The following is a 12001-nucleotide window of genomic DNA, read 5'->3' on the forward strand; positions in this document are numbered from 1 at the left end:
CTGATCCTCAATTCAATGACACAAGATGCCCTTTAAACTAAATACAGTCTTCTCAAAGAAAAGTATGAAATGTTTAAAATCCTAAAGAAGGAAAATGTTGAGTGAATTGCACATCTTTTGACTCATTCCACTCTTTTTGTTACAGGGTTCATGAGAAACTGATTAATCTTTATTTTTACTTTTTTGAGTACTGTATTTATTTTAGTTGAAACTCCAAAACATTATTTATATTTCAGATGGTGACTCTGAGTCACTAAATTGTACACTTCTCCGTGACACATTTCATAATCCCTCAGGGCAAACAGTTTCCAAGTTCTGCCGAAGCTAATTGCCTTTATAGATCAAATTGTTAAAGCTGAGTTATAGTTTAATTATGTCGAATGGGAATGCCTGCTTGTCTACTCTATAAACAGTTTTACTCTGTTGTGAATGAATAGATATGAAATGAACTATTCTTTGTAGAGATTTTTTGGCATTTTGTGTGCACGCCTTCGTATAACTCTTACTCATTATGGTATATGAATGTGTTTGCATCAGAAATCCCGGAAAGTAAAAGCAGAGGTTTAAAATCCATTGGGAACGATGTCATTGAAGATCTCAGTTAAACAACAAACCAAACCCAAGCATTTATGGAATCTCAGCCCAGGTTTTCCCCTCCTTTGTCTGATATTTAGGGTGAGGATTCAGTTAGTCCAGACAGCTACTGCTGGGTCAACAGCTGTCTTTGAATCATAAATTCTAAAGGTATTCAAGAGGCTTAAAGGATAATGATGTGATCTGGCCACTAAAGGCACAAAGACCTCAAGAATGTTTGAGATTCAGAGAAGGAAACCAGAATTCAGTATCAGTTGAACAAAAGCTTGTAGCAGTTTTATTGCACTACAGGGAGTGCTAAATGTTAGTTTGGAAAACTGGGTACTTAGATATACAAGAAGGTAAATGAAAATGGTTGCATTTTGTCAGACTGTAGGAACGGTGGGGTGGAGGATTGAGGGAAGAAGACCAGAGAGCCAGATGAGAAAACGAAGGGGTACACTGAGTTAGAGTGCCATTTACTAAATATGGATTATACATCCTTTTAAAGAAGAGCCAGTACTTTCAATGTATACACACCTTTTCAAAAGTGAAATAATTCAAAAATGAAAAAATCCAATACTAGTGTTTTTTATTAAGGATAATAAAATTCCTAAAGGTGAGTTCATATAGAAGTAAGGATACCTCCCTGTTCTGAAGATGTTATGACTTTTGTAAAGAAAGAAGAATACTTACTTTATCAAAGTAGTGTTTGTGTATTAAGGAATACACTTTACACTGGGACCTAGTATGCACATAAGCATTCACACACATACACATATAAAACTTGTAAATTACACTTATCCTTACTATGTGTGATGCATTTGATATTTTCTATTCTATTCCATTTTTTTAAAAACTGCTTATAATCCACTAAAGAGATTTCATGGTATTTTTAATGGGTTGCATTGAGCAAGGGACACAGCAGATGGAATTATGCCTGTCCTTGTTCCCTTGGCCCCCTTGAGGATGCAAAGCTGCCAGTAATTCCTGTTTATCATGGTGACAATCCCATTAGTTCCTTTAAGCTACATCTAGGCTAATTGCAGGGAATGTTAATTCTGACTCTCATCCAGCCTATTGGCTTGATACATTCTGCTACAAGTCATAAATGAATTTTCTAAGATAAGCTTACACAGTCTCAGGGCTTCTTGCCCTAGGGATTTTACACTGATCTTTCTTTCATCAATGTGGAAGCTAGTAAGAGTTAGCCCCAGTGCTTAGTTAAGGTAAGGCTGATTTGCAAGTAAGGGTGTCCTCAAGATCTGACAGTGCAGAGCTGGTCCCACAGTATCTATCCTATCCAGTGGCGTCAGGCTGACTTGTAAAGCAATCCCTGGGTTTCAAGTACAAGTGGGTACCTCAGTAGAGACAGGGTCCTGATAGCACCATCAAGGACAGAGCTTAAGTGCCTAGTAGTTAGAAGGCATCATAGTACCAGAAAGGCAAAGTTGAAGTTGAAGGAGTTTAATAAACAGTGCAATAGGCAAGTGAGGAATGTTTCCTCGGGGCTGCTGTGACATCAAGGAAGGTGCCAAGGGACAGCTGCTGTATAGACAGAGATCCTCAGCAGTGGAGGTGGGACAGACTTATACTTGAAGCTCCAACTATCTGTTTCTTAAATAGCTTTGGTGAGCTAGTCAGGTTTGGTGCGCTAGTCAGGTTTGGTGCCTTGAGGGCCAATGATAGGCAAGCTCTCTATCCAGAAGTCTTAGATCTGTGTTTGACGAAAAAATGAAAACATATTTTCTGTCTACATTTGGCTTTTACTAAGGTGTCTAGGTTCTCTGGGGGCTCTGCGAGTCTGGCATTCTCACCCTCAGTGTAATGATGGTCCTTGGGGTTGGGATGAGGACTCTGATTATGGTGATCTTGGCGTCATCCTTCCTTCCCACAGGCTCCTGGCTGGACAGGCATGGTTGGTTGTCCTGGTGAAATGTCTAAGCCGGCAAAGTGTGCGCTTATGTTTGCTGAGCCTCCAATTTTGACTCTTCAGGATATATTTCTGTGTTCCTTCTAGCCCACAGAGCTTTAATTAGGGATATCTCTGAATTAGAATTCAAAATCAGGTAGCGAATGAAGTTTACTGTTGTGATTTTTTTGTGTGATAGAAGACAGAATGATAAAGAACACATGAAACTTCAGGTTGTTCAGGGAGTTTGAAGGTCACTGGATTAATGTTATTAAAGTTGGAGAATGACCCGATAAAAATAAATGCACTTCAGCCCTGTGAGTTGTGGGGTTCAGCCACTCTGACCGTAGTTAGTTTGAGAAGTCTTGGAGCAAATTTGTTGTCCAGCCCAAGAAATGGGGAGAAGTTCTGGATGTAAATTAAGAAAGTGTCTTGAATGGAAGGTGAGGTGTGGCATTAAAATATAAATATATATATATATAGTAGAGAAATGTGTACCCCAGATGTCCAGTTGGTTGGGACAGGATGATGGTGGTATGTTCCATGCTCTGATTTGTTCTTTTGGTGTTCTGGTTAATTTGTGAGTGGTGGTGTGGGGAAAAATTAATTTTCCTTTAGAGGATAAGAAGGAGGAGGGTACATCAGAATTGTAGCCTTAATGGGTTAGATATTATCTGAGAAAACACCTCATAACAGAACAAGTCCCCTTGACAATTATTGTCCCATGAGAGGGAAATGACCCATTTATGACAACGCACATGTACTAGAAATACTATTGTCAGTTGTTAGTAGAGCACTAGTTCTGTGCTGAAATCATTGGTGATCATGGATTGAGAAAAAGAAGGCAAAAAAATCTCTGGTTTATAGGTGTGATCACTGGCTCCACAATAGATTTTACCTAAAACCCCCAGATTTCCAAACCAGCAGAATTCAAGAATAATTATGTGGAGAATGTTATGTTATAATGACTAGCTGTCATCTTTCTTGGCAGCCCTGCATAATCGAAGTCCAGACATAACTAATGGGCAGAGTTTTACTAAATAGAATGGAGTTCTGGGCCAAGAAATACCTTTTTTGTTGGCTACCTAACCAGCATGGTTTTTGACTAATCAAGCTGTTTGGTGATCCTGTTCTCCATTAAGAGGTCTTATCTTTGTAATAAATCTGGGGTATTAGGGAGAGGTAAGAATTTCCTTTGAGAATGTTACTGATTTAGGCTCTGAATATTTTTCAGAACGTTATTCTTCTTGATGTCATACTCTTCTTCTAAGATATAACTATCCTCTGAAAAACTGAGGCAGAAATCATGACCCAAGATCATATTCTTCTTAACTCACTAATCTTCCAATTGTTCCCTATTTCAAATATTTATTAGATACTCAGGCATACAAAGGTGATTCATACTTATTGCAGCTATTTTTATAACCAGTAGCAATTAACAGAGTGGTTTATATTATATATGCCTCAATCATTCAGACAGTGTCAGCTAATAGATACTTCATGCTGTAATAAAGACTTAAGAATAACTCCAACCTTAAACTTAATTAAGCCTAAGTATAAAGGGAAATAATGATATAATTTCTGACTGAAATAATTTAGGTGAGAATTTACTTCAGAATAATCCTACATTAGTTTATATCAACTGAGCTTCAATTACATATTATGTTAGAATTGGGGGCTGAAAATAAAACACCAGTTAAAATACAGGTATGTTTGATATCAATAACTATGAGTCTGATCTAAAAAGTGAAAATGAATCATACATATTCACCAGGGAGCAGCTCCCAAGGCCTCAAAGTGCCATATCCAGTGTTGTACTAAGGCTTCTGCCAAGTGTCAGCAAGCATATGCAGAATTTTAAAAAGTCTAAGTGGACATTTACATATTAATGTTGAATTCTGAGAATCCAGAATACATATTAATAATAAAATCTGTATCCATTTTTTTTTCTAGTGGCAAAGAGAAGACTAGCTTTTCCTAACTCACAAGTTTTGGAAATATTATTCCAAGTTATTACCTTTGGGGAATACATTGCTTATATTTAGACATACTGTCAATTTTCCTTCTCTATCCATTCCTCTCATCTATGATTTATAACACAGCTTTCCCTTTAAAATGAAAGGGTTTGGACCAAATCTATCCTTTATCTAGGTTATACATTGAATGCCTGTTCTGTGATAGGCATTGTTCTAAGTGAAAACAATGGATATAATGTAAAGTCTCCTAAATCCTCTGAGCTGCAGGTGACAGGGGCAGGGGTCACAGCAAACAAACAAGAAGGGATAGTTTCAAATCATTAAGGTTGTGATAGAAGGCTTTCTCACCAGAGGCTCCATTGTGCTGTGGTTTTTGCAGCTGTGTTTGTCATCAAGCAGTCACTGAAGTGCCCAGTGGCATTTTGGCAACAGTGAAGCACAATTACACAGCTTTAGAGAGCTTTCTAAAATAAAATGTGTAAAACAAGGACATTTATAAGATAGGAAGTGAATGAGGGTAGAGGGCACATTATAAGAGTGGTGAGGAAAGGCCTTGTTGAGGCCTAGCTGATGAGAAGAAGATAATGACAAAGACCTTGAGGAGGAGGAGTGTTCTGGATGGAGGGTCTACTGCATGCAGAGTTCTGAGGATGGATCCAATCTGGAAGCACAAGGCACAGATAGAAAGCCAGTATTTCTGAAACAGAATGAATGAGGGTGAGTAGGAGATAAGGATAGAGAGGTAGAGGCCAGAATACAGAGAACTTTATAGACCACAGTAAGTTGCTCATGATTTTAATTGCAGCAAGAGGCCATTGGAAGTTTTCAGCAGTAAAGTGATTTCAGTTCATTTGCTGTTTGAAAGGTCACTTTGCTTGTCAGGAGAAGAATAGATGGAATGGTGTGCAGTAGGATGGATGGGCAAGAGCCAAAGCAGGGAGGCCGGATTGGAGGACTTTACAAAATCCAAGATATGATTTTGGCTTGGACTGGGGAGTTAACAGTAGAGACAGTGAAAGACAACTGGGCTTGGCCCAGGCATTGGAGGTGGAGACCTTTCTAATGGATTTGGCCGTGGGCAGTGCTGGGAAGATGCAGATTCGGAGGACTGCTTCATTCATGCAATGAATATTTTTAAGTCCCTATTCTGTTCCAAGCTCTATGTTAGACTCTGAGGATATTATAATGAACAAAGCCAATCACAGTCCTTGCCTTCAATAAAACTTCAAATCTGGTGGAAAGCATCATTAAAATACCATACAAATAGATAAATAACTACAAGCTCAGAAAAGGACAATGAAGGAGACCTAATTTAGCCTGTGTGTGTGTGTGTGTGAGAGAGAGAGAGAGAGAGAAAGAGTATGTGTGTGTGTGTGAGAGAGAGAGAAAGAGTATGTGTGTGTGTGTGTGTGTGTGTGTGTGTATGTGTGTGTGTGTAGTGGAGGAGGGTATGCCAGGTGAGGGAAGGCTAAGATTTGAAAAAGAGGTAGGCTGTAACTAGGCGAGAAGCAGTGGCGGTGCAGCAACAACGGAGGGCTTAGTCCTGATGGTAGGAAGTGAGTGTGACACAGTTGAGAAATGGACCTACGAGGGCCAGCAGGGCTGGAGGACAAAGTGGGGGAGAGTGAGAAGAGGTTGAAAAGGGTGGCACTGAGCAGACTATAGATGGTCTTGCAGACCATGTTAAGGAGTTTGGCTTTTATCCTAATAACTATGGAAACCCATTAAAACACCTGCCTAATTACTAAGATTTCTTCCCTTTCTAAATTTGGTGTTTTTCTATGCTATAATCTGAAATAAGAATATGGCAGAACTGCAAAGTGACCTTCAAACAACAGTGAAATTGCTGGCATTTGATTGACATAATTAGAGTGACTCTCGAAGAATCAGCATGCACGATCATCTTCCCCTCAGGTGCAACTGAACAATTCAGAATAGCACAGTCATTAGAGCCCTGGTATTATGACACCATTCATGTTATCTTTCCCAAACTTGGACTGCCTTTGGCCACTGTCCCATAGGCTCTTCTCTTGGACCCCTGAGTTTTATGAGCTTATGCAGCATGGAAATATGTACAGTGCATACCTGTGTATACAAACTAAAATAATTGATATGGCAGTTGTGGTTGTGGAGTTACAAAACCATATCAGATGACATTAAGAAGGTGATTAGATAATTTCCAGGAATTAAATAAAAAGATTATGGATATTCCTGCCAAACTTTCTGCTCTCTGGGAGAAAGGTATTAGAATCATGAAAGAGCCATCTGTCTGGAACATGAGTCAAGCCCGCTGCCATCTTGGCATGCCCTGGACCCTCATGAGAAGCTAACATGGGGAAGACAGAGCTGTGAGGAGAGGAGGGAAACTAGCCCCTGGTGCTTATGATTTAACCCCTGAAATCAGCCATTTCAGACACCACTAACTTTTTTTTTTTTTTTTAACATCTTTATTGGAGTATAATTGCTTTACAATGGTGTGTTAGTTTCTGCTTTATAACAAAGTGAATCAGCTATATATATACCTATATCCCCATATCTCTTCCCTCTTGCGTCTCCCTCTCTCCCACCCTCCCTATCCCACCCCTCTAGGTGGTCACAAAGCACCGAGCTGATCTCCCTGTGCTATGAGGCTGCTTCCCACTAGCTATCTATTTTACATTTGGTAGTGTATATATGTCCATGCCACTCTCTCACTTTGTCCCAGCTTACCCTTCCCTCTCTGCATATCCTCAAGTCCATTTTCTAGTAGGTCTGCGTCTTTATTCCTGTCTTGCCCCTAGGTTCTTCAGAACCATTTTCTTTTTCTCTTTTCTAGATTCCATATATATGTGTTAGCATACGGTATTTGTTTTTCTCTTTCTGACTTACTTCACTGTATGACAGACTCTAGGTCCATCCACCTCACTACAAATAACTCCATTTTGTTTCTTTTTATGGCTGAGTAATATTCCATTGTATATATGTGCCACATCTTCTTTATCCATTCATCTGCTGATGGACACTTAGGTTGCTTCCATGTCCTGGCCACTGCAAATAGAGCTGCAATGAACATTGTGGTACATGACTCTTTTTGAATTATGGTTTTCTCAGGTTATATGACCAATAGTGGGATTGCTGGGTTGTATGGTAGTTCTGTTTTTAGTTTTGTTTTTGTTTTTTTTTAAAGTTCTCCTTTCTCTTTTTTTTTTTTAAATTAATTATTAATTAATTTATTTATTTTTGGCTGTGTTGGGTCTTCGTTTCTGTGCAAGGGCTTTCTCTAGTTGTGGCAAGTGGGGGCCACTCTTCATCGCGGTGCGCGGGCCTCTCACTATCATGGCCTCTCTTGTTGCGGAGCACAGACTCCAGATGCGCAGGCTCAGTAGTTGTGGCTCACGGGCCCAGTTGCTCAGCGGCATGTGGGATCTTCCCAGACCAGGACTCGAACCCGTGTCCCCTGCATTGGCACGCGGATTCTCAACCACTGTGCCACCAGGGAAGCCCCTGTTTTTAGTTTTTTAAGGAACCTCCATACTGTTCTCCATAGTGGCTCTATCAATTTACATTCCCACCAACAGTGCAAGAGGGTTCCCTTTTCTCCACACCCTCTCCAGCATTCATTGTTTGTAGATTTTTTGATGATGGCCATTCTGACCGGTGTGAGATGATATCTCATTGTGGTTTTGATTTGCATTACTCTAATGATTAATGATGTTGAGCATTCTTTCATGTGTTTGTTGGCAATCTGTATCTCTTCTTCGGAGAAATGTCCTTTTATGTCTTCTGCCCATTTTTTGATTGGGTTGTTTCTTTTTTTGATATTGAGCTGCATGAGCTGCTTGTAAATATTGGAGATTAATCCTTTGTCAGTTGCTTCATTTGCAGATATTTTCTCCCATTCTGAGGGTTGTCTTTTGGTCTCGTTTATGGTTTCCTTTGCTGTGCAAAAGCTATGAAGTTTCATTAGGTCCCATTTGTTTATTTTTGTTTTTATTTCCATATCTCTAGGAGGTGGGTCAAAAAGGATCTAGCTGTGATTTATGTCATAGACTGTTCTGCCTGTGTTTTCCTCTAAGAGTTTTATAGTGTCTGGTCTTACATTTAGGTCTTTAATCCATTTTGAGTTTATTTTTGTGTATGGTGTCAAGGAGTGTTCTAATTTCATTCTTTTACATGTAGCTGTCCAGTTTTCCCAGCACCACTTATTGAAGAGGCTTTCTTTTTTCCACTGTATATTCTTGCATCCTTTATCAAAGATAAGGTGACCCTATGTGCGTGGGTTTATCTCTAGGCTTTCTATCCTGTTCCACTGATCTATATTTCTGTTTTTGTGTAAGTACCATGCTCTCTTGATTACTGTAGCTTTGTAGTATAGTCTGAAGTCAGGGAGCCTGATTCCTCCAGCTCCGTTTTTCTTTCTCAGTATTGCTTTGGCTATTCAGGGTCTTTTGTGTTTGCATACAAGTTGTGGAATTTTTTGTTCTAGTTCTGTGAAAAATGCCAGTGGTAGTTTGATAGGGATTGCATTGAATCTGTAGATTGCTTTGGATAGTAGAGTCATTTTCACAGTGTTGATTCTTCCAATCCAAGAACATGGTATATCTCTCCATTTGTTTTGTATCATCTTTAATTTCTTTCATCAGTGTCTTATAATTTTCTGCATACAGGTCTTTTGTCTCCTTAGGTAGGTTTATTCCTAGGTATTTTATTCTTTTTGTTGCAATGGTAAATGGGAGTGTTTCCTTAATTTCTCTTTCAGGTTTTTCATCATTAGTGTATAGGAATGCAAGAGATTTCTGTGCATTAATTTTGTATCCTGCTACTTTACCAGATTCATTGATTAGATCTAGTAGTTTCCTGGTAGCATCTTTACAATTTTTTATGTATATTATCATGTCATCTGCAAACAGTGACAGTTTTACTTCTTCCTTTCTGATTTGGATTCCTGTCATTTCTTTTCCTTCTCTGATTGCTGTGGCTAAAACTTCCAAAACTATGTTGAGTAATAGTGGTGAGAGTGGGTAACCTTGTCTTGTTCCTGATCTTAGTGGAAATGGTTTCAGTTTTTCACCACTGAGAATGATGTTGGCTGTGGGTTTTTCATATGCCTTTGTTAGGTTGAGGTAAGTTCCCTCTATGCCTACTTTCTGGAGGGTTTTTGTCATAAATCGGTGTTGAATTTTGTCCAAAGCTTTTTCTGCATCTATTGAGATGATCATGTGGTTTTTATCCTTCAGTTTGTTAATATGGTTTATCACATTGATTGATTTGCATATATTGAAGAATCCTTGCATTCCTGGGATAAACCCCACTTGATCATGGTGTATGACCCTTTTCATGTGCTGTTGGATTCAGTCTGCTAGTATTTTGTTGAGGATTTTTGCATCTATGTTCATCAGTGATATTGGCCTGTAGTTTTCTTTCATTGTGACATCTTCGTCTGGTTTTGGTATCAGGGTGATGATGGCCTTGTAGAATGAGTTTGGGAGTGTTTCTCCCTCTGCTATATTTTGGAAGAGTTTGAGAAGGATAGGTGTTAGCTTTTCTCTAAATGTTTGATAGAATTCACCTGTGAAGCCATCTGGTCCTGGGCTTTTGTTTGTTGGAAGATTTTTAATCACAGTTTCAATTTCAGTGCTTGTGATTGGTCTGTTCACATTTTCTATTTCTTCCTGGTTCAGTCTCGGAAGGTTGTGCATTTGTAAGAATTTGTCCATTTCTTCCAGGTTGTCCATTATATTGGCATATAGTTGATTATAGTAATCTCTCATGATCCTTTGTATTTCTGCAGTGTCAGTTGTTACTTCTCCTTTTTCATTTCTAATTCCACTGATTTGAGTCTTCTCCCTTTTTTTCTTGATGAGTCTGGCTAATGGTTTATCAATTTTGTTTATCTTCACAAAGAACCACCTTTTAGTTTTATTGATCTTTGCTATCATTTCCTTCATTTCTTTTTCATTTATTTCTGATCTGATCTTTATGATTTCTCTCCTTCTGCTAACTTTGGGTTTTTTTGTTCTTCTTTCTCTAATTGCTTTAGGTGGAAGTTTAGGTTGTTTATTTGAGATGTTTCTTGTCTCTTAAGGTAGGATTGTATTGCTATAAACTTCCCTCTTAGAACTGCTTTTGCTGCATCCCATAGATTTTGGGTCATCGTGTTTTCATTGGTATTTGTTTCTAGGTATTTTTTTATTTCCTCTTTGACTTCTTCAGTGATCACTTGGTTATTTAGTAGTGTATTGTTTAGCCTCCATGTATTTGTATTTTTTACAAATTTTTTCCTGTAATTGATATCTAGTCTCATAGCATTGTGGTCAGAAAAAGTACTTGATATGATTTCAGTTTTCTTAAATTTACCAAGGCTTGATTTGTGACCCAGGCTATGATCTATCCTGGAGAATGTTCCATAAGCACTTGAGAAGAAAGTGTATTCTGTTGTTTTTGGATGGAATGTCCTATAAATATCAATTAAGTCCATCTTGTTTAATGTATCATTTAAAGCTTGTGTTTCCTTATTTATTTTCATTTTGGATGATCTGTCCATTGGTGAACGTCGGGTGTTAAAGTCCCCTACTATGATTGTGTTACTGTCAATTTCCCCTTTTACACCTGTTAGCATTTGCCTTATGTATTGAGGTGCTCCTATCTTGGGTGCATAAATATTTACAATTGTTATATCTTCTTCTTGAATTGATCCTTTGATCATTATATAGTGTCCTTCTTTGTCTCTTGTAATAGTCTTTGTTTTAAAGTCTGTTTTGTCTGATATGAGAATTGCTACTCCAGCTTTCTTTGATTTCCATTTGCATGGAATATGTTTTTCCATCCCCTCACTTTCAGTCTGTATGTGTCCCTAGGTCTGAAGTGGGTCTCTTGTAGACAGCATATATACGGTTCTTGTTTTTGTATCCATTCTGCCAGTCTATGTCTTGTGGTTGGAGCATTTAATAATTATCGGTATATATGTCCCTGTTACCATTTTCTTAATTGTTTTGGGTTTGTTATTGTAGGTCTTTTCGTTCTCTTGTGTTTCCTGCCTAGAGAAGTTCCTTTAGCATTTGTTCTAAAGCTGGTTTGGTGGTGCTGAATTCTCTTAGCTTTTGCTTATCTGTAAAGGTTTTAATTTCTCCGTAAAATCTGAATGAGATCCTTGCTGGGTAGAGTAATCTTGGTTGTTGGTTTTTCCCCTTCGTCACTTTAAATATGTCCTGCCACTCCCTTCTGGCTTGCAGAGTTTCTGCTGAACGATCAGCTGTTAACCTTATGGGGATTCCCTTGTGTGTTATTTGTTATTTTTCCCTTGCTGCTTTTAATATTTTTTCTTTGTATTTAATTTTTGATAGTTTGATTAATATGTGTCATGGCGTGTTTCTCCTTGGATTTATCCTGTATGGGACTCTCTGTGCTTCCAGGACTTGATTAACTATTTCCCTTCCCATATTAGGGAAGTTTTCAACTTTAATCGCTTCAAATAGTTTCTCAGTCCCTTTCTTTTTCTCTTCTTCATCTAGTACCCCTATAATTTGAATGTTGGTGTGTTTAATGTTGTCCCAGAGGTCTC

General features: G+C 38.4%; 1 protein-coding gene across 2 annotated transcripts in view; it reads left to right on the forward strand.

Annotated features, from left to right (window-relative positions):
- Positions 1 to 12001, forward strand: part of PRKG1 (protein kinase cGMP-dependent 1) — a 1261642-nt gene that overhangs the window by 1022127 nt on the left and 227514 nt on the right. The gene's annotated exons all lie outside the window — the stretch shown is intronic.

This window comes from Balaenoptera acutorostrata, chromosome 16, assembly GCF_949987535.1.
Source record: "Balaenoptera acutorostrata chromosome 16, mBalAcu1.1, whole genome shotgun sequence".
Lineage (NCBI taxonomy): Eukaryota > Metazoa > Chordata > Mammalia > Artiodactyla > Balaenopteridae > Balaenoptera > Balaenoptera acutorostrata.